The 24,099-nt window shown below is 41.4% G+C and overlaps 1 protein-coding gene across 8 annotated transcripts in view; it reads right to left on the reverse strand.

Moving 5' to 3' along the window:
• The window catches only part of NLGN1 (neuroligin 1), a 479,009-nt gene that overhangs the window by 343,277 nt on the left and 111,633 nt on the right, over positions 1-24,099 (reverse strand). For 6 of the 8 annotated variants that reach the window (XM_054166811.1, XM_054166810.1, XM_054166809.1 and 3 more), the window contains exon 1: positions 4,964-5,079. The exons of the other annotated variants lie outside the window; for them this stretch is intronic. The gene's annotated coding sequence lies outside the window, so the exon portion shown is untranslated. Of the gene's footprint in view, positions 1-4,963; positions 5,080-24,099 lie in introns of those variants that run through there. 8 annotated transcript variants of the gene reach the window in all.

A 24,099-nucleotide genomic window follows, 5' to 3' on the forward strand; every position in this document is an offset into this window, starting at 1 on the left:
TCAAAGAGCTCTGTTGCTTTATATAGGAAACAAATTAAATAATAAATATGAGAACTTGAACGTTTTATGGGTGTCAGTATGAGAAAGTGGCTGCAAGGCCCATAAGGTTTCACACCAAAAAAAAAAAAGCATTACAGCTAAAGCTAACATGCTGACACATCTCTGATCTATAAAGTCTGCAGTAATGGTAGCAGTAAAGTGTTGTGCCATAGACAGGGAATTTTTCTCTCACATGAAATAGAAATAGGATAGAGCACAGACTATATTTACTGTTGTAAAAGAAATTCAAATAAAATTTCCCAAAAGCTTAGAATATAACGCCATTAAATGTCTACAAAGATTTACCCTTTCCATCCAACTTCATGTGCAGCTCCCATTATTCAGCTCCTTGTCCTGTTTTCATTTTCTACCACTGCCTGTGAGAAAGACGCTTATTTAAGTTATAGCAGCTAGCCCCCAGTCTCCCTGTGGTCACGGCCTGGTCATGTCAAGCATGACTCCAGTGACAAAAGTGTTTCCTGACCCAACAGCAGGGTCTCATGGCAACTATCTCAATGCCCAAGTCTCCAAAGCAATAACCCATCTTTGGGAAACCAGTTGATGGAATAAAAGCTCCATCCCACAATGCCTATTTCATACAGGTCTAAGGATGTTAAAATATTCAGTGTATCTATGTAGTAAGGTTTCTCCTAAATAAGTTGTTGCTTTCTCCTCATGAATATTTCTAACGCTCTGTGCCTACATAACACTTTCCCGCTTTCAAGTACTGTTTTGGAAACTGGGGGATGGGGTTGGGAAGGCAAAATGATTTTAAGTTCAGATATTGAACTTGAAAAGCTTCAGCCAAGGTGGAATTAAATGAAAGTATAAAATACATGATAAATGTATCTCCCTCATTAAGTTCCCAGAACCGGTTCAACAAGTGGGCTAATGGCATCTCTAGGCAGGATGTGATTGAAAAGATTTACAAAACATAATTTTAAACTGACATTTAAGTTCTGGGCTTGGTTAAAGGAATATGAGTCACTCAAATTATAGTATTTGTAAAGTGTCCTTGATCACTTCCATGATTCTCCAGTCATGTGTTGCTCATTTCCAAGCACTACATTCATCCTTAATATAGTGCAAAAGACCTAACCAAGCATCAATGGAAAGTAACAGACTACCCAAAGGCAGCACTAAAACCCATTACACAGAAAATATTATGAGGACAAAATAGAAGAATTCAATCAATGGGGAAAAGGGAACTCCAATTGCTTTTCTTTTAATGGCCTCATCTTTTGTTTGCCCACAGCAGTGGAAAAAGCATTTTACTCTGAGGTATGCAGCCCAGACCTTTACATGGCTTGATTACTATAAGGATATTTACAGTAGACACTGTGCCCCACGGTTTTGCAAAGGTGGTATCCCTTTGCACCACCTTTTGTCTTTTAGTGAAAAGTGGCATGGTAGAGTGGGTGCACAGAAAAACTTGAACATGGCACTAAGTAGCCAACCAGTCACTTTTTATCTGTGGATAGTACACAGCACATCATTAACTAGCAATTAATAATTAAGAAAATTAAGTCTGTTGGAAAACATGTGGGGTCTTCAGAGGCAGGTTGGAAACATGGAGCTGAGTCACCAAGGAGTCAGGATAATTTCCCCTTGTACTTGTGATAATTCAATAGTCATTCTGGAGAATGTAATGCCATCATTTGTCATTAAAACTACAGGATGTGCTCTCAATACACAGTACATGATGAAGTTTCCCCATCAGCTTCCTTTTTTGGATTCCCCAACTCATGCCCTCCCTTCCTCCCCCACATACAAACTCTTCTAACAATGACCAGGTGGCAGGGCAGACATCCCCCTCTGAATGCATGCATTCCTTCGTAATGCTCAGGAACAGGGTTACAGGAATGGAAACATGCTCTATAACAGTCTCTATTCCTCAGGCAGGATCTACTTTTTATCATTACCTACTATACTTACCAGGGATGGATAGTTGGGACTGATAGGAAATTATATTGCTTACTGGATCAGATTGATTACTACCCATCCTTTATTAAAAGACACGTACAAAGGTTTCTGCTGAATCTCTGGCAAAACGTTGTCTTTTCATTACTTTCTTTCAAAGAATGTCTGTCTCTTTTTTTTTCCTTCTTTTTCACTATTTAATTTGTAAGTAGTTTGTGGTGTGGTTTTTTTTATGTGATTAAAAAAAAACCATAATAAATACGACATCAAACAAATAATTCAGAGCTAGCCAAGGATCTGTAATACAGCTCCACATCTCTATTAGAAAGGAACGTATATTTGCTTTCAATAAAGGCAAGCGAATCCATTACAAACTGAGACCATATCTAAGCCTCTGCTTTCTTCTCTTCTCCCCAGACTCCATTTGAACAATTAGAGTGGTTTATGCTTGTGTGTATGCCAGTGCATATTAAATATGCAAACTAATAAAAAAATAAAACTACCGCCATTACCACGTTCAAATCCTCCATTCACTTGCAAATCAATTTATCTGCCTGCAGCTCTGTCCCAGTCTTTAAATAACCCTCCTTCAGCAGACTGCTCCACCTCCAGCCAAATAATCCAGAGCAAACCCACTTTGTTAAGGGTGTTTAAGTATCAACAGCTAGGATATTATCTTCTTACCCCACCGTAGAAAAGGGGGTAAGATAACAAAAGCAGCATCAGGACGACAGCTCTTGTTCTCGCTTCCACACAACTTACTGCCTTAAACAGCCTGAGCACTCTCTGATGGCTTTCGTTGCTACTTCAGTTAATCACAAAACAGAGGTGTTCAGCCAAATCCTGGTTCCCAGCACACTTAGTATGATTATCCTCAGTCTCATTTTTCTTCCCACAGTCTGCATATGATTCACATGAAGTATGCAGAATAAATGGGATCTCTTTATATGCACCTAAAGACCCTCTAATCATTTACTGCAAAACTGGTTTTGGAAGGTTGCTGCAGTCTGTAGCTGTAGCCTAAGAAAAGCAGTATCATTTATCAAAAGTAACTAAGAAGTGGTCCTCTTTAACCCAGCAGTGTGTATCAGGAATAAAGAAGAGAGGAAAAAATAGAAAAAGAAACAATAATTAAAAAAAAAATAAAAACAAACCAACCCACAACAAACCAAACATCCAACCAGCATTTTCAAACATGGCTACTTAGCTTTTGGCTCCCAATCTGCAGTTTCAAAGATGCAGAAGTGGGCTGCGTGTTACAGCTTTGAGCCCACATAAGTCTCAGTGCAGTCAATGGAAATCAGGATCTTTGAAAATCAGGGCCCTGAATAATGGGATCTATTTTTAAATGTTCATTTATATCATACATGAGTCTCTCACTTGTCAGGTGCCTGTAATAAAAGACATGCAATTTCGTAAGTATCCTTTGTTTCAACTAAGCCAGCCAATGAAAAAAAGAAAAAAAAGTAGGAGAAAAGGTCCCAAGGATCACAGTGCTGCTCTTTCACCAGCAGCAATGGTCTGTAGATGCATCAAAACCACTGCTACTGTAAAAAATAAACAAGCCTAAAAAGACCCTTAGGTCTGAAGGAAGTACGAAAAAGTTATTTTGGGCATTGATGGTTTCAGATCTCAATTATCTCTGTGAATTTACCAGTACTGTCTGATCCCACTAAGGCTATGGATAAATGGAAATATTGCCACTGTGGATGCCTGTACTGGGAAAAAATATTTCCTAAAACAATTCATGCTGGGGAGGGGAAAAAAAATAATAATCCTCTTCATTTCAAATTTACAGAACATCTAGACGTTCTAAAAACATTCCCTTTGATATTTATAACTTCTGTCAGATATATTTCCATTTCATGCTGGTGGCTTTTTAATATCATAGTTGTTAGAGCCAAAATAAACTGGCCTTCCAGAAAGCAAAACCAGCGTCAAACTCAAACGGTATTCCTTTAAAAGGTCAGCAAATTTACAGGAGAAAAGAGCTTGTCCAGATTGTGTCACCTGAAGCAGCAAGAACGCAACGCTTTAATCAAGCTCTTCCTTGTTTTAGTGAAACAATTATTTTAATGTAATTGCTGTGGAGCCATATGAATCCTTAAAACGAGTCGAGGTAATATCCTTTCTCCTGATTCCAAGGTAACTTTCTGGCTTTAATTATAAGTCAATTAATATTAAGTAATTTGACTGATTAATTTTAATTAAACCTGTTGAAAATTGATTTTCCTTCAGCAAGTGAAGATGAGGCTCGAGTGCGATCGTCAGGAAGAGAGGAACGGGGAGGGGAGAGACAAACCCGGACTTTACACCCAGGCGAGAAGATGTCTGAAGAAGGGAAAGGGAGAAAAAAAAAAAAAAAAGAAAAAAGATCCCTCCATCAGGCATGGCAGCCTCAGAGAGCCTCGGCACTGCGCGGAGGAGGCGGCATCGACCGCGCAGCTCCGTGCCCGGGCCGAAGGCGAGAGCTGGTCCCGGCCTGCCCGGGGGCACCGGGGCAGGAAAAGTTCGCTTGGGCGGCGGCGGCGGGGGCAGGAGCCAGCGGGCGGACCGCGCTTGTGGGGATGTGGGGTGTGCGTGTGCGGGGGTGTGCGTGTGTGCGCGAATCTCCTCCGAACACCCTGCTCACCCCACCCCACCCCCCCACCCCTCCCCGCAGCGATTCCTGCCTCCCGCAGGTCCCCCGAGGCACAGCTCGGGCTCGGCGCCGCAGCCGCGCAGCCCCCGCGCAGCCCCGCACCCCGGGCCAGTTGCAGCAGCTTCAATGGCATCTCCCTGCCCGCGGACACGCACGCACATTCACACACGGATCCCAAACCGGAACCGCAAAGCGTCCCCGGGCTCAGCCCCGAGCCCCGGCCCCGCAGCCGCCCTGCCCTGTTCGGGGGTGGAGGGGGGTGGGGGGTGGCTCAGCACCCCGGGCTGCCCCCTTCCATCCCGACCGCCTCCCTCCATCCCGGCTCGGGCTCGCCCCGCACGCCGAGAGCATCAAAGTATTTACCAGTTCACGGCCGCTTTTCTGCAACCGCAGCTGAAACTGTAATTCACTGGATTCGCCTCCTCCGGCTCGCTCCCAGCCGCTGCGAGCTGGAGGTTTCTCAATCGTGCCCCGGACACTTCCGAATTATATCGATTTTTCTATATTTTTCTCCCCTTTCCTCGGATCGGGGCGAGGGGAGGGGGGAGCTGGAAATCCCCATCCGGAATTCAGCCTCATCCGTGCCGAGCCACCTCCATTTAAATCCGACCATCAGGCAAGCAATAGAAATGATCAAACGCTACTTCTCTCCGTCTGCAAGCAGATAATCCTACTAATCCAATAGATCTCCCCCGATCCGAAATTGCCCTCCAGACGAATCCCTTTCGCTTGATGTCCGGCGGGTGATCTCGGAGCCGCGACGGTGCCCCGAGGGGTGCGTGTGTGTGTGTGTGCGTGTGTGTGTGTGAGTGTGTGTGGGGAGGGGGGGTATGGAGGGTGTTAATCTTTTTTGGCTCCTGGATGCACGGCTCGCTCAAACCGCCGAGAACCCTGCTTTTTTTTTTTTTTTTTCCTTTTTCCCTTTTTTTTTTTTTTTTTTTTTTTCTCCCCCTATTACACGTTTCCACTCCAAATTGCTGCTGGATGAAAAATGGTACAAAGATACCCCCAGTGGCAGCGCGGCGAACAGCGCGGCCAGCCCCGGCCCCGTTCCGCACCGCCCCGGCCCAGCTCCGCACCGCCCCGGTCCCCGCTCCGCACCGCCCCGGTCCCCACCAGACCCTGCCTCCGGGGAGAAAGCCACGGCAGAAAAGTACGTTTGGGGGTGCCCCTGGGGTGGTTCCTTACAGCACAGGAAGCCCTTGCACCCTTGTGTAGAGAGTGGGGGTGTAAAGTGTTGCCAATGTGGGATCAAAAGGCTGCAGATACACCTGCATGCTTATTAAATTATACCTGTGTGCAACACTCAATTATTTCACACAGGTATAATTAAGTAAGACACCATGATCTTACTTACTAGACTGTCATTGTCTGCACACAAGATATGTGACTCTTACTTTTTTTCCCCCCATGCAGCTTCTTGAAATCTTCATATTATTTTCAATTGCCTGCTTTTTGGTTTTAATTGAGGAAAAAACAACTACTCTCTGATCCTGGCCTTCATGTTTTCCAGGAGCACAGCAGAGAATGAAAGTTGACGGCTTAGGGTATGTGGGGAGAAAGGAAGGCCACATCAGAAAGGAAAGGAAAATAGTCCTTTGAATTCTGAAAGGTCTATTCATTTAAGAAGACCCACAACCACACACTGAAAGATTATAAGCATCCTGAGTTAAAGCCCTTGTAGAGGGCTCATTAACATCTCCTGTTACTTTAGGAGACACTTCCCTTCACACTGTGTTCAAAATCTGTATTTTGTTGCATTAATATCCACCTCCCTTTGAAATACTGACACTAATCAAGCAGAGCACACCCACTCATGTTTCCAGGCACAGAGCCCCAAGCAAGGTCTGAAGGTTCCCAATAATTTGATAAGCTTTTACACCCCTCACCTGACAGCACATCCCAGTGGAGCGAAGGCTAGTCCCAGCCACACTGGGCAGGATATTTACACGACCCGCAGTCCCACTGAGGATCTATATCTACATGTCCATGGCAGGAGTGACAGGGCACAGCAGCAGTTTATCCTGTGACATTTATGTGTGCTGGAATAATAGTGGCCTGGGCAGATTTTTCACCTGCTAAATATCAATAATTATGATAGCCTATGATTAATTTTCCAAGTCCAGCATCCTTTAGTACTGTGAAATTTAACTCTCTCACTGCTACTGAAAGCATATGGCTCTCAGGTATATGGGAAGCAAAGTCAGAACACACTCTGCTGACAGAGCAATCCTGTGCATGTTGTTACATTATTCTCAGAGGAACACTAGAGGGGAAAAAAGGGTTTCAAAACTAGAAAGAAATATCAATCACTTGCGACCAGCCACAGATCAACCAACAGCCTCAAAACTATCACCAAAGAGGGTGGTACAAGCTGAGCTATTCTGCCATTCTTCAGCCACATAACACCCTGGAGTAGTTTTACCTTTGGGCTGGTTTTTACGCTGAAAAGAAAGACATAATTACAGGATCACAGGATGTTAGGGGTTGGAATGGACCTCCGAAGATCATCAAGTTCAACACCCCCCCGCCAGAGCAGGACATAGAATCTAACACAGGTTGCACAGGAACACATCCAGAGGGGTTTTGAAAGTCTCCAGAGAAGGAGAGACTCCACAACCTCTCTGAGGAGCCTGCTCCAGTGCTCTGTGACCCAACAGTGACAGCAAATAACTGCAGCCTTAGTATCACTCGATGAGCCATTGAAATGCTGGTGTGTACACTTTTCTTCTCACTCCTTCAAGGATACGTGTACTTCACCCAGGTTCCCAAGGCACCATGCAAAAACCCCTTTGCTCCACGAATCATTTAAACATATTGCTTCCTACTAACTAGGTGAAAAAAAAAATAATCTACCCATTTAGTCCTCCACCTTTTTTTTTTTTGGGGGGGGGGGGAGTGGATTTGGAGGGGGGCTGGGTGGGAGCTGATAATTTCCATCCAATTTGCTCCAATCCCACCTTTGGCCATCAAGCCTCCACCTGATGGTAACCCATCTTCACTTGTGCAGAAATGGCACAAAGCTGTTGTTGGAGCACATTAAGTTTTTCCTTAACTCTCTCTCACAGGAGTGATATGTGAAATCAGTTCATACACAGCATCATTTTTGTTCTGGCCTATCCTCAAGGCTGAGATCCCTTTCCCAAAACTTTCCTACTGTCTTTCACTCTACTGCCTTCCCTTACGCTTCAACATTTCTCCTTACTTCTTCCATCCAGGGACCTCAGAGGAACATCTATTCATCCAAACTGTTGCTGGGGAAAGAACAGTACTGGCTTGTGGGTTGGGCAACAAGATTTGTCTTCAGCACCAGAAAGGTTTGTGCAGGTTTAGAAAGGGATGTAGAGTTGGGAGAACAAAGTACAAGACTTATCTCTCTCTACTGAGATGTGATAGTAACAGCTGTGCCTGAACATAAATGTGGTAATAATGCTGCCCAAGGCCTGCTACTACTGTATTACTAGTATAGTTTCCGACACTGATGCAGCCTGCATCCAGTATGTCCTAGCTTTGAAGACCTAAGTGGCCTATACACACATTTATTTATGCATAAACACACACACACATATATAGTTATAGAGTGTTTGGACTCATTTGAATGAAGGGGGAAATAGTTGCAGATTATTAGGATGTCACTAAATATGTTTTGGTATGCTGCATATCAAGAAGTTACACTTGTATTAAAAGCTAAGGAATGCAAAACTGGTTTAAAGGATGACATTAGTTACTATTTAGTTTGGCTGAGTCTTGAGAGGGATGTGTTATCTGCATTTATTGAAATAATGCAAAGAAAGATAAATTTCCATGGACAGAAAAGCCATGGAAATGTCAAAGTCCAGCATTTGGCACTACTATGAAATTTAACTCTGCTGCATTTTCTCTGTTTTAAGAATATAAAACCCCACATATAATCCCTTACCTAAGCACCTAACTTCTAAAAAGAGCAAAGAGTACAATCAAAAGCTAGAAGGAAAGAGGCTACAACCAGCAATCCAAGCTAAATACTTAGCTGAGGCATATAAACTATGTACCTGAATCATTAAAGGTAAGAAAGTTTATGTGACATGAGTTTCATGAGCTATTGAAAGATATAACGTAAGATAGCAAAATGGTTTCCTTTGGAGTATAGATTTCATCAGACTATTTTTCAAGATAAAAAGATTAACCTTTCTAATAGGTAGAAAAGGTGAAATTGTTTACATATAGAAGATTCTAAACATTCATTAATTTGCTTGTCTCAAGATAGCTCATTAAATTGTTTCTTGCAAGTAACTTCATTAGGTATTTCCTTTGATTCCATGAAACTTATTTAAAATTACTAACCTCTGTCCATTTGTATTCTTCAGATTGCCCCTGACTGCCAAATCTGTAATAGAATTATAATGCCTCTGCCTAAGCTGCTTTATAGTTATTGCCATTCATTTAGTTCAACCTTGCCTAGAAGAGAGCTACTCAAAGAAGCCAGTCCCTCTTCACAGCATGGCCATCACAGCTCTTCGCTAAGCTACAGGAGATTGACAGTGCCTCATTCACTCCATTCACCATTACTTGCTTCCTGTTTGCTTTCTTTAATGCTGTCATTTCATACTAAACCAACACATTTATTAAAAACACAATGCTTTGCTTGTATGGCAAGAACTCATCCAGAAGTGGTCTGAGTTTCTCTACAAGGAGGACACTGAGTTGCTGAAGCGTGTCCAGAGAAGGGCAACAAAACAGGAGAACAAGTCTTATGAGAAGCAGTTGAGGGAACTGGGGTTGTTTCATCTGGAGAAGAGGAGGCTGAAGGGACTCTTTACTGCTACCTCAAAGGAGTTTGTAGCAAGGTAGGTGTTGGTTTCTTCTCCCAAGTGAATAGCAGAAGAGAGGAAATGGCTTCAAGTTGCACCAAGGGAAGTTTAAATTGTATATCAGTGAAAACTTCTTTACTGAAACAGTATTCAAGCATATGAACAGAGAAGTGGTGGAGTCACCATCCCTGGAGATGTTAAAAAGATATGTAGATAGGCCACTTCAGGACATGGTTTAGTGGGCATGGTGGTGTTGGGTTGATGGTTGGACTTAATAATCTTAGAGGTCTTTTCCAACCCAAATAATTCTATGATTCTATATCAAGAGTCAAGAAAATTGAGAGTTTCACCTTCAACTGCATTCACTCTCCTCCACGCAGGTCCCCAAGCCTGTACTCACATCCTGTGTGTCCTTACCACTGACTCCTCTGCAGTGCCTGACTTCAGTGGTCAGGGTCAGTGGATTTCTTCTCTCAGCCTGTGATGGGAATCATACATTTTGTCATCTAGTAGGATTTGTATTCTGACATCATACATGTTGTCCTCGGTGACATTTGCTTTTTATCATTAGCACCTTGCACTGGAATATTTAATTGGCTATGTTGTATCTCAGCACTGTAGATTTATTTTGCATTTTCATTTAATTAACAGCCATGACCAATGGCCTGATAGATGGCAAAGCATTCTGTGAAGAAGAATTCTGCTGGATTAAAAGCTTTGCTGGAAGGTTTCAAACACCCATTCAGCCTGAACTTCTCAGAGGTGATTTCCTTTAAAGTACTGGGTTCCCAAAACACAACAATTGAGGACATGGAAAGAGAAAGCAAACAGGACCCAAGGATGACACAAACCCTGTTCGTGCAGAGACCCTTCTCTAAATGTTGCCCTGTGTTGATTAGCTGCTCAGAAGGTTATTCTGAGATTCAGAATTTCAGGTTCTATTGGGTGCTGTTGAAGGACTGATGTTGATAAAGGAAGCCACTGCCAGTGTTCTTACTGGAACTTAATCAGTAGATTACAACACATTACAGCACTGTGCTTGCCAGGGAATTCTGAATTAATTATAAAATCCATTTCCTTGTTTATGTGGCTGTGAATACTTTTAGTCCAGAGGTGTTTTATGACTTTGTTCCTTCCTAAAATTTCAGTTATTCTTTGAACTCAGAGCCTACCTGTACCTCAGCTTACAGTGACCCAACACAGGAAATTATGGGGCTAGACCATTTTATTACCAAAAAAAAAGCTTGTATTGAAAGAGTTTTGTGTTTACACTATGTGAAAACCAATCTATTTCTAGAGCTTTTTTTAACTGAATTAGTTCAAAGCTATAGTTGAAAAGAGCCCATACTGTATACTGGCTTCTCATATACTGGATTTTCAAGCACACAGGACATTCCCTGCGGGAGCTGGTATTCTACATCAGTATTTTATTCTTTTAGACCCAGTGAGCTATGGGCCAGCTTCTTCTCTGATGTAATGAAATGGAAGTTAGAGGAACCTCATCAGAGAATGTTGTTTCCTAATACCTAACCTCAGCAGAAAAATGAATGTGTAGGCTGCTAGCATTTGCAAGTAAAAATAGTAAACTCTTTTCTGCAGGTATTTACTGAGGAATACCTTTTACTTCTTCACCAGCTAGTTTCCATAACGAAGAAAAGATTCAATGTCTGTAAATTAAGACTTGCTGAAGCCTTGATGCTCTCTCAGTACTGATAAAGCATTCTAGGTCCTTATTTAAATCAGTCAGTAATAAGATGATTGTGAAATACATCATGATTTTACGACCAGCATCTCATGGCGTCTGTTTGCCTTCAGTTACGATTGCACTGATAACTCAGTGACTGGTATAATTAGTCTGGCTGTCATTATGGCTTCTGGCCAAGAGAGACAAAGGTGTTTCTTAAAATTTCTTTTCAGATGTGTCAAATAACATGATCCATTAATTAAAGATCACGCAGTCCCAGTCAATTCCTGACAACTGGGAAAGGTGCAGTTTGAAAACAGTCTGAAAAAGGAGTAATCTGCTTCCAACTTGGCTTATGTGAGCTGCATCTAGAAGGGGCTGGTGTGGTGTGGAGTTCAGGTGCTAGGCTGGGAGCAAGGGGCAGCCCCCTGTTTTGGTTTTGCCAGTGACTGAGTGGAGTCCTTGAGCAAACCATTTTATCCTTATCTTTCCTAATTTTAACTCTTGTCTAATACATTTTGATTTTTCTATCAACAGAGCAAGAAAATCTTCCTGTACCGAGAAGAAGGAGGCGGAAGGAGATGAGGAATTCCCAAGCAGGGAAGAGGGAAGTCAAGAGGCAGTGCTGGAGCAGCCAGCAGAGGAGGGCTGTGTGGAGCAGCCTGGCTCTGGCACTGCCAGGGTGCTGCTGCCTCTGCCAGCCCCAGCTGTTTGGCACCGAGAGGCGCAGTCGTTGGCAGGTGCAGCAGCGGGTCCGGGTTGCTACAGGGCATTGATAGACCTCTGAAAGAGGCCAGGCACCAGAGAGAGTTGTGTGGGACAAACTGGTTTTGTGGAGGAGTCAATACAATGTGTTTATGAAATTCTGCTGTAATAAGTGTTACAAAATAATGAAGCAACAGAAAAACATGTTATAAAAGAAATGTTCCTGTGTTCTGCAGGCATTAATCAGCCTCAGCAGAGAGGGGAAATCCAGGAGATGGCATCAATATAAAAATATCATAGTACAAACAGTAAAACATTCACCTGCTTATGTTATTAAGTTTTAAAGCTCATGATTAGAGATGATGAGGGTGCTGGAACACCTTCTCTATGAAGAAAAGCTGAGAGAGTTGGGGTTGCTCAGCTAGGAGAAGAGGAGGATCCAGGGGCACTGTACTGCAGCCTTCCAGTGCCTAAAAGGGAGCTATGGGAAAGATGGGGAGTGACACTCTATCAGGGATTGTAGTGGTAGAGTGAGGGGCAATAGTTTTAAACTGAAATTTAGATTAGATGTAACAAAAATTTTCTTCACTGTTAGGGTGGTGAGACATTGGAACAGGTTGCCCAGTGAACCTGTGGATGCCCTCCCACTGGCCGTGTTCAAAGCCAGGCTGGATGGGGCTTTGAGCCATCTGGTCTACTGAAAGGTGTCCCTGAACATGGCAGAGTGTTAGGAACTAGCTGATCTTTAATGTCTCTTCTAACCCAAACCATTCTGTGATTCCTTGATGTCTGATTCACTGCACAATGGCAAACAACACAAACCTGACATTTACAAGCAAGAACGTGCAGGCAAAGCAGAGAGTACTGAAATTGCCAAGAACTGCCAAAGCAGATGCCCTTAAAGAGGCCTTCTTCAACATTCAGCTGGTGGGGCAGGATGGGATGCATTAATCCTTCTGAAAATACAGTTACTTTTAAAAAGTAAACTGAAGGCAAATCAACTCACTTGTGATTTCTGAAAATCTCACTGTAGTATAACCAAGCCATTATTTATAGCCCATTAAGATTACTCCTGTAAACTCTCATTATTTTAGTGATTTAATAGCAGAAAAGCAACAACAACATTTTTCATTCCAGCTGTGTAATGGGTGCATGTTGGATTATGTGCCTTTGTTTCTCCACCTGTACACAGACATGGGACAGTACCAGATTTACAGTAGCTGGCTGTCGAGTCCTACTGGAAAACTAGAGACACAAATAGCACCTCTGTTCTATGCAAAATACCTGCAGATACTTCTGTCTGCTATGACAGGGAAAATACAACCTCAGGAAGCCTTAGCTAGCATGCTTGTAGACACACAGGGGAGAAAAGGAAAAGATACAGAAATGGCAATAGAGAAATTGAAGCATCCTAGAAGCCTATTATTTAATTGATGTCATAACCCAGGAGAATACTTTATGCTCTATATACTATGGTCCTGTTACAGAATGCGCTCTACCTGGACTTTGAAATGTCAGTTGTTCTTTACACAAGATCTGCTAGAACCAGCTGAAAGTTAAATCTACACAAATACTTTGCAATACCTGTCTGTGGCTAAACTGAATCCCACACCTGGGAAGACATGAGTTGGAATTTGAATTTGTGAATTTCCAGGTGGTCCTGGTTGCAAAATACCAGGGTGATGGAGGGTGACAGAGCATTGGAACAGGCTGCCCAGGGAGGTTTGGAGTCTCCTCTGGAAACTTTCAAAACCCACCTGGATGCATTCCTTTGAGGACTGCCCTATGTGATACTGCTTTTGGCAGGAGGGTTTGACCGAATGATCTCTGGAGATCCCTTCCAACCTCAAACATTCTGTGATTCTGCCCTGCCACCCCCCCCCCGGCATTTACAGATCTTAATGAACAATGTCTCTAGCATTCAGAATAAGCACAATACATCTTAATCTCTTTCTTTGTGGCAAACTCTGGCATTCCCTTGCTGCAGAAAGCAAGCACAGTGGTTCTCAATGAAGTTTCTCCAGCAAGATGAAAGAATTCATTAGTTTTCTGTTTCTCAGACCTTTCACTTTCTTTCCTATTCCAGACAAACAGGACACCCAGATTTCCTATTACTTTTATTAATGATGCTATTAAATATTTGCTGTCAATTACTACTGTTCCAGACAGAAAATTATTCCCACAGCAAAGCACTCGAGCGCATGTGTGGTCTGTACATTAACCAGTAGAGGGTGCAGTCAGTGTGGCTGCAGGTCCTGAAGGCTGAGCTGGCCACCGCGGCTGCTTCCCAGTGTTTCTGGAGGTGGGCAAACAGAACAAGGCACCTATCTAATGGTAAGTTAAGGGTGCAGGTCACTAGTAAATAATGCATACAAATTGCACAGCGCCTGTTTTTCTCAGGTTCTCGCTTTCTTTATTCAGAACTATTTGCAGAATTTACAGCGATGCAGGGCTCATGTTGCACACCTGCAATTCAGAGACTGCAAGGAAGCCCTGTCAGCTCATGGATCTTGTGGTTGCAAACATAAGAGACCTGTCTGTAAGATGTTTTCACAATTACAGGATTAAAAAGGTGCATATCCTATCAACAGAAAAGTTTATTTATATTATATCTTCAGGCCCTTATTTAGACTTCAGTCAAACAAATCTCCACTGAAATAAACCCTAACTCTCCCTGATGCTGGGAACAAGCGTTTTTCAAGATGTAAATGAGAAAGGGGATAGAAGATATTTTGTTTGCAAAAGGATTGTTGCAGCAGCCTCTGCTAAAGGAGGAGTTAACCACCTATGGGTTAATCAGTCCTCGGTGATGGGCACTGCTGCTGCACAATCAGCTCCAAGGCACCTAACTGCCTATTGTTTTTAAAATCCTTTGCAGCAAAGCTAGCACAGAGGTGAATAAGACTCTAGCTGTAGAAGCACATGAATACACCTCTTATAGCCCAGTGTTTCACGTCTGTGAGTCTACTTGCAGTGCCTGTTCTACACAACAGCCTTGGTGCCTCTGAAGGCCAAAAGAACGTTGCCATTTGTGGGTTTTAGGCTAATGTCTCAGTCCCCTATAACTCTGTTAGATTGAGTTCAGCACCTACAAATTAAATAAAGATACAAAGTTGTGCCTGACAATGCTGAATCATACATAGAGGTGAGCAGCTGGCAAAGAATAAGCACAATGTAATAATCACTAACTACACACCATGAGAAGTTTTGTCACAGGTGAAAAGTAACACATCTACACAAGATGGAGCTAAAACATGGGTCTAAAATGAAGGATATGCTTTTCCTTTTGAGGAAGTCTTTGTTGATCTAAAGTCCAAAGCAACAGCGCTTGTCTCATTAGCACATGCTAAATAAATGACAACCTGTTTGGCATTAACTTTAGGTTTGATTATTGGTTCCCTTTCAAAAACTAGACAAGATAAAACACCTTGCCTGAGCATATCTATCTGACAAGATGACATCTCAAAGTGTTTTGGTGAAATATGATAGCAAATTTTACAGGTCGATAATCTTTGCCGAGTAGGAGTAAAATCCGCGTTGCCCACTCCTTTCCTACAGAGCTATCCACAATGGAAACAACTAGCAACAACACAAAGGAAATTTCTCAAATCTCTGTGCAGTCCCTGCAGCCATCTAGTTCATCAAAGTATGAAACAAGCTGAGGAGAGCTCATGTTCGATGATGCTCTGAGGGAAAATGACTGTCTGGAATCAGCACTGGAAGCAGAATGTGGCTGACAGATGATTTAGGATTGTTTTTTTTAAAAATACTGGGTAAATTGAGTAATTTGAACCAATCATGGAATATAACGTGCACCACAACATTCTTCTACCCTACAGTCTCCCTTCTGGGAAATCTGGGGTGGTGGTGAGTACATTTATCAAGAAAATAATGACCCCAAACAGACTCCTTGAAGCCTAAGGGGTTTTTTTATAAGAGGACTCTAGGGAACTAATTAGGAGGAAATAGCTCCTCAACGTCCTGAGTGAACTCCCATTGAGCAAATAAACAATTTACTGACTCACACAACTACAGACATCCAAAGATAGTCGCCTTTATGATGTGAGTGTTTGCAAATATGGAACACAGAACGGCAGGCAGAAGCAACGTTTGATAATGGGAAAAGGGCATATATTCCAGGGAATAAATCTTAGGAAGAGCAACTGAAGGAGCTGGGGTTGTTTAGTTTGAAAAAGAAGCAGCTGAGGGGACACATCATTGCTCCCTGCAACTACCTGAAAGGATGTTGTAGAGAGGCTGGTGCTGGTCTCTTCTCCCAGGTAATTAGTGATGGAACAAGAGGGAATGGCCTCAAGTTGCGACTGTGTAGGTTTAGACTGGACATTAGCAAATATTTTATCACAGAAAGAGTGGTCAGGCATTGGAATGTGCTGCCCAGGGAGGTGGTTGAGTCACCAGTCCTGGATGTGTTTAAAGGTCATTTGGATGTGGTGCTTGGGGATACAGTTTAGGGGTGAACCTTGTAGAGTAGGGTTATTGGTTGGACTTGGTGATCTTGAGGGTCTTTTCCAACCTGAATGTTTCTGTGATTCTAGGATCTGCACTTGTCATGATCATTTCAACCTTTATCTTTGATTTGGGAAAACTACTGGAGATGTTTAGGAAGAGTCTGGATGGGGTGCTTGCTGCCATGGTTTAATTGATTAGATGGTGTTGGATGATAAGTTGGACTCAATGATCTCAAAGGTATTTTCCAACCTGGTCTGGTCTATTCTATTCTATTCCATTCCATTCCATAGAGGTATAACCTACTGTATTTTATTCCAAAATTACAATTAAAAGATGAGATTACTTTCTACCTATTTTTATAGCGTTTGACCAATTTCTTTGCTGTGTTATGTCCCACTCATTCTTTGGAGAACAGGAGGTGCAGAAGTTCTGGATGTGGACTTTTGATGACAAATCTTCTAGAGACAGCTTTGAAAACACTTGGTTTTGCAAATATTGACTCTTTTGGACCTTCTCCCCCGAACAGAAGGCCAAGTGTTTTGATCAGCAAAGGAATAAAGTCATAAGAATGGAAAACTGCAACAGCGCACATATTCAGAAGGTATAGACACCCAGGAGTAATGCAGAGTATCAGAGGGAGGTATGATGAGAAGTAAGGGCAGCACATTAATATTTAGACTGAGCATCAGCGGAAATGTCCTGTCAGTGTGATGTGGGGAATTATCCTATGGGAAGTAACCAAAGCTCACTGCTGACAACCATCGCTTTTCAACATTGCAAGCTGGCAGCTCTGTGTCTGCACCACACATTCTCATCGGCTCTTTCATTTTGTGATAAACACAAGGAAAAAAAAAAAAGTACATAATCAATAGGAGTGATAGACCTATATGAAACAGCTTTGTCTTGTGAGAAGCTGAAATGAAACACTTGATCTGGAAGGAAGAAATAAGCAGGATTTGCTTTGAGTTTTATTAAAATCTCAGCACCCTGGAAACACTCTGATTATGTTTTATGACTCATCTTAGGGCCTTATATGAACAGGTTAGAAATATCACAAACATTTGGAAGGAGCCTTAAGAAAGTGCTGAAGAAAACATAGCCACTGCAACAGGATGCAAAGCTAAACCACCTATTGTCATTGCTCTACGGAGCCTCATTCCCTTCAGATCCTGAGGGTATTTCTTATGGCCTACAAAAGACTGAAAAAAGGGTTTGGGATAATAATGAAGACTGAACACACTGGTGCCATAAGCCATCTGGTGACATTAAGCCGTCCATACATTCACTCACACACAGTATCTGTCCTTGATGGTTCAGTTCCCTTGTGCTTTTAACATGCTCTCTTTAAAAGGGCTTGTCAAGACGAATTGTCTTCCAAGTAAAAGAGGCATTTCCTTAATATAATTTGATAATCAGCATTTCCTAGAGAAGTGTATTGAATTCCAGCTGCTCAATTCCTCTCCATTCTATGTATATACTCTCCTGTTTTTTTTCCTCCTGCTGATGTCCCAGCAAACCCTCTCTACAGTTGTCCATACTGGTTAGGCTGCCAGAAGTCGTGAGCAACTCCTGTTCTGTATTTTGTATTTTACACTTTCTGGTGCTTGTGAAAGAAGTATCCAAAGATCTTCATACTGAGCATCTCTATTCCTGACAATTTATCAATTGCTTTTCTCACTTTTGTATAACTGTGGTTAAAATCTAACGTGAAAGTCTTCTTCACAGATTCTTTGTGGACCCCACAGTCTACAGTTAAGAGTCACAATTTAAACCCTATATCTAGTACTTCATTCATTTATAAAACAACAACAGTGTAACTCCAATACACATAAATATGGATTTGTTCATTAGCAATGCTCCTTCAGTAACTGCTGTTAGAGCACCTTAGGGAATTAAATACTTAATTCTAAGCATTTGAGAGGGACAGATTCTCAGCTGTGTTGTCTGAACTTGCTGAAAACAAAGCACACAGAATAGAATAAACCAGGCTGGAAGAGACCTTCAAGATCATCATGTCCAACCTACCATCCAACACCACCTAATCAACTAAACCATGCAACCAAGCACCCTATCCAGTCTCTTCCTCCTGAACACCTCCACCACATCCCAAATTGGCTCATGTTTGATTTGAAGTGATCAACCCACTAAATAAGTATTGTAAATGCAAGAAGAAAATCTGATATCCAGAAACCCTTATCTGTTCTCCCAGTGAATGTCTTCATCAAGATTTTACCTTCATTCTTTCCTCACAATTTACCCTAAATCTTTAACTTCTTAGCTGCTGTTTGGCCACGCTTGTACAAGTGATAATGAAACAGCTTGCGATAGTCAGTGTCTAAAGACAATTGTGTTTGGATAGTTTCAATAAATTTTGGGGAAAACAGAAATCTATACATTTGCAATGCATTAAAGCAACAAAATCATTAAGCTGAACACTGGAGACAGAAAATTAAGGAAAAAATAACCTTATATTCATATTCTAGGTTTTATGATCTACCTTAACAGATGACATCATGACCTGGAAAGGATTTTACCTGGTACAGGTCAGCACGAGTTATTGCTGCAATTAAACTAACCTGAGCATGGTGTTCAGCATACAAATGCCTTAATAGAGTCTAGACAGTGGTATGAAATGGGGGCAAACAATGCTGGGATTACTTGTGTCACCTTCTCTTTGTGTTTGGGGCCTCTGAAAAAATTGTGAGTGAAAAAGTATTTGAGAAGAGATCTACAAAATGCTGTTCATCACATCAATGTCAGTACAAATTGTATTTGATTTAGAAAAGAATTTTGCTAGCAGGAATACTTAGGGAGGTCATTCTGACTAAATATCATCCAAAAAGAAGAATTACACGTTTCAAGGTTTAGATCATTGTGTAGTGGTGAAACATGATTGCATACCACTTCCAATTTCGTCCTTAAAGAAGGATGCAGTTCTCAGGAAAAAAACAAAAGCAGACCCCAAACCAAACAACATCCAAAACAGCAATCATTTATCTTTAAGCACAATTTGCTGCCTACTTCATACATATACAATATAATTCAAGGCAGCACAAAATATGCATTTGACAGGTTTCCAAAGGGCACCAGTGCATGTTAATATTTTTTGCATTTACAGGCATAAATTCATCGGTGACTCTCATGCTAGGTGACTTGAAAAACTCTTTGCAATAATAACTGCTATAGAGAGCATTCATTTATTCAGTGTTTTAGCTGCATTTTCTTCATGTGTTATTTCCTGCAATACCTATAGGATCTTGTTATTTAGAGATGCTGTCACTATTTTCCCCATACAACAGCATTACTACTTGAAATACCAAGAAAATGCTGATTTGCAGGGTTTTCTCCACAGAACAGATTGTAATGATTATAACAGCCTACAGAAACTCTCAATAAAATATGACTGACATAACCATGCCCTGGAGAGCAATGGTTAAATAATAATATACATACATAATGTCATTATTATACTGATTTATACAGATGTGATATTACCCAGGCTATATGTGAAAAGAAAAAAAAAAAAAAGAAAAGACAGCTGTTAATAAAAGGGAAAACTAGCCATATAACTTATGCAATCAGGCAAAGATTTTAAATCAACATTAAACAACATGTATACATTATTGTCAGTCTCACAGCTGCGTTCTCAAACACCCCTGAAGCAAGCATTTTATAAATAAAAGAGCAAAACAGCTCCTAGATCAAACTTCTTGCTACTCACAGAAGATTTGATTTGACATGGACAGAAAAAAAAAAAACCAACATTTAGAAAGATTACTCTAAACATAAGCCTTCTAAATACAACCTCTTTTCACCCAAACCTGTCAAGTAAAGGCCAGGTTTGGATGTGGCTCTGAGCAACCTGATCTAGTGGGAAGTGTCCCTGCCCATGGCAGGGAGGTTGAAACTAGATGATCCTTGAGGTCCCTTCCAACCCTAACAATTCTATGATTCTATGACCTTGTTATTAGTTCTTTAGGAAACCATGGGACATTATCAGTGAATGGTAGGTTAAAGAAACGCATGAGTTGAAGTGTTGCTGAAGGAGGATTCAAACATAATCTGGCCTGCACTGGAAACTTTTGAAGTTATCGATCTCTACTAGCTGCAAGAAAGGCAGCAATGCACTCCTATACTATGACTTGGTATACATAGATGTTATATTTGGAATATAATTCTTGATGGCATATAACCCCCACATAAAATCAGGTTAAAGGCATTCTGACCAGTCATTGCAGCAATCAACTTATGGTTTTCAAACTGGTTTTTGACAAATAAAATGGAAGCTCTTAGCTCCTACTGAAATAACTATCTCTAGTGGGTCAGGATCAGCTTTTGTATATTTCTTTTTTTCTGTGAAACATCTGGATCATATTTCTACTGATTCATACTCCAAACTTCTCTCTTTCAGCTCTGTAGTGATGGAATGACCAGACAGAAAATATACTTTTGCTCAGATTATGCCTCAATGTCTTCACCAATTCCCTAACCCATCTACAACCCGGGTTTTTAAAGGTGATGTTTGGTTCAAAAGAAGAAAATACAAAAATATTAAGGGAGCTATAATGGAAGATACAAATCCTTAGCATCCTTCAGATTAAGTATTTCATTGAACCATAGAATTGTTAGGGTTGGAAGGGACCTCAAGGATCATCCAGTTCCAACTCCCCTGCCATGGGAAGGCACACCTCACACTAGATCAGGTTGCTCAGAGCCACATCCAGCCTGGCCTTAAAAACCTCCAGGGATGAGGCTTCTACCACCTCCCTGGGCAACCTGTCCCAGTGTCTCACCACCCTCATGGTGAAAAACTTCTTCCTAACAATCAATCTGAATCTACCCATTTCTATTTTTTTCCCATTCCTCCTAGTCCCATTCCCATTCTACTACCTGACACCCTAAAAAGTCCCTCACCGGCTTTCTTGTAGGCCCCTTTAAGATACTATTAATTTAGATACTTAAGATACTTTAGAAGATAATTTAGAAGATACTATTTGATTGCTCCAATGATATCATTGTGTAAGCCATGCAAAATGAGCTGAAGACAGAATGATGGTAAAAAAATCAGGCAGGGGCTAAAAGCAGGATTTTCCCGTGCTTCTTTCTTAGGGAAAATGTAAATCGCTTAGAGCTTATATACCAAACTTGTACCTCATTTCCTATCATATGTTATTATGTGCACCAGATACAGCTTTATGTGATGTATCAATTTCTTAAATAGACTCAGCTCCTCAAGTTATGCAATGTACCACAAATAAGACACCAGCTTCTTCTGATTTCATGGAAGCCAGTGGTCTTAAGGCAATACAATCTAATACAGGGTGAAACAGGCAGATAAAGTGAAACTTATCAGCTAAATAATACCTTTAGTTCAAATGCACCAAAAGAAGCAAAACATTTACAATCCTTGGACATTATATGTTAATACATTGGTATCTGGGATATCCAAGATACTGAATGGAACACACCAGCTTACAAGAAAACAGATAAATCCAAGCCTGTAAGGAAGGGCAATGAATGTCTGTTCCTGGCAGTGTGATGTTAGGATTGAACTAAGCTAACTGCTGAAAACAGAGAATGAATCAAGAAGAGGGGAGCTTCTGATGTGAACAGGAAGACAGACACAAAATAACTGTTACACCTTATGACAGGAATCTGAAAAAATATTGCACAGCATCTGAATTCTAGGCTGAGTGCAGAAGCTGGGCACAGCTACCCTTCCACAACATTTCCCAAGCACCAAGGCCGTATGCACTAAGCAAGCAAGTGCGTTGGCTGGGCAAAGTCCACCTCTCTCTGACAAACTAGGAAATCAAATCAATACAGAATAAATATTCCCTTTCTCCTAGTTCTGAATCCACCTCACAAGGCAGAACAGATGATGGTATAGACATGGAAGTCCATATAAATGCTTCAGGAAAGGTTCCACTCAGCATCTCCAGGATTTTATTTTAACATATAGTGCAAAAGAAAACTAATATTCTCCTTTGCAAGGCGCTGTGTGCCACTGACAGCTGAGATGATTTATTTACAGGAGCCATCAGAAACTCCAGCCTGTGCTTCTCAATGGTTCATTTTTATTCAAGAACACAAAGTAAAATGGGTTGCACATTAGGCTCTCCTGCTGTCTTAAATCATGAAATAATTGTGTTGAAATTGATCATGACCTTGCCTTGTGCTTCTCTAAATACCTCTGAAATACTCTTCTAAAGTAAGCCAGCTCAAAACAACCTATTCACCCAACTAAAAGGAGCCTAATATTAGTAACAAGCTTTCCTTTTCACTAACAGCCAAAACGTTGCCACTCCCAATCTGATAATGTCTGCAGATGAAACCATCCAGCAACATTTAAGCACTGTATATCAAGTGGAGACTTGACAGGGATTCCCATCAAGTCGTCCTGGCTAGGTAAAAAGGAGACCTTTGAAAGAAATTTGGTGATAAATTTCTCTGGTCTAGAGGGGCTTCATATTGTACCCTAATGTATTCCTTTAGTACATCATTTATATGCTTCTCCTATAGCATCAGTCATCACTAATGGCCTAAGACCTCTCCTATCTTCCACACAGCATTCATCAGAACTGGCTCTTCTCAACATTTCTGTCCCTTTTCTGACCAAGTTACTGATTGCCATCTGATGTCATTATCATCAAAACATGACAGCAACAGACTTAGCTGTTGAAAAAGAAGATTAGAAACTTGAAAGCAGAATTCTGTTCCTTGTCTATGGTTTCAGCGAGTAGCTGTGCAAAGCTGCTTCCAGATTGCAGAGTTCCTCACCTCTCAATCTGTGTTTCTGGTGTAGCAAGCAGCTGCTCAGAAACTCCACCAGTACAACTGGCTTGCAGCAACCTTTCCCTTTGCATCCAAATGCAAGAAATCTCACTTTTAATGTACTACATGTGCAAACCCATCATTGCTTCACTCTGGAGAAGTATAAATGGCTTGCACTGCTAGTAACACAGGTCTTTTAAGGAAGGGAACAGAGGCACTTAGGTAGGTCTCTATTTCCTCCTTCCAGAGCATGAGGACCAGTAGAATAGGCTTTCCCAGGAGTGCTTTTGCATATCCACAGGATGTCTCCCAGAAAGCTGCCAGAATAAATTACCTTCTGCCTCTTCCAAACCTTGCCCTAGTACAGGCTACAGTTTTAGCACAAAAAGTCTACAACCTGTTTCTGACAGGAATGATACAAAACTGAAAGAAGAGCTTCCTAAGTTCTCACTTCACCCTTGCTGATATTTCCCAGAGGAGGACACAGCTATTCTTCAGCCACATTTGCCAAGCAAAATGTACTTTGTATTGCCAGTACCTGTCCTACGCTTCAAACCAAAGAGTAATGCCACCATTCTGGTATAATTGACACAATACAGAAGAGCTGGTCGTTATAAATCACAATGTCCTAATGAAGGATAAAAAGAAAAGGAACATTTATGTGGCACACATAATTCACAGCACATTTATACTGGCATTTTTCAAGAGCTGAAAAGGTATATGGACAGAGGGTGAGGAAGGATAAGTGAAATAAAGAACTGCGTGATGCACTCACAGGATGTCTGTTCTGAGTGCAGACAATTTCTGAAAACATTTTAAAGGTCATGGTTACTTCAAGTTTACACTGAAAGCTTCAGGTTTTGCCCCCTCTTCCTTGATGGTCATTGTGTCCTTCTTCCTGATTTCATGCCGTTTCTAAGCTAGTTACAAACTTTCTTGGGCTTCTTGTTACTATTCAAGAATTACATGTACTAATTATGCAATACATTAGTGTAGTAATAATAATTTACAGCAAGTTTCCAATTGGTGTGATTGTTGACATGAAATACAGTGCAGAACACAGCAATCATAGAATT

The sequence above is a fragment of the Dryobates pubescens genome, chromosome 13 (genome assembly GCF_014839835.1).
Source record: "Dryobates pubescens isolate bDryPub1 chromosome 13, bDryPub1.pri, whole genome shotgun sequence".
Lineage (NCBI taxonomy): Eukaryota > Metazoa > Chordata > Aves > Piciformes > Picidae > Dryobates > Dryobates pubescens.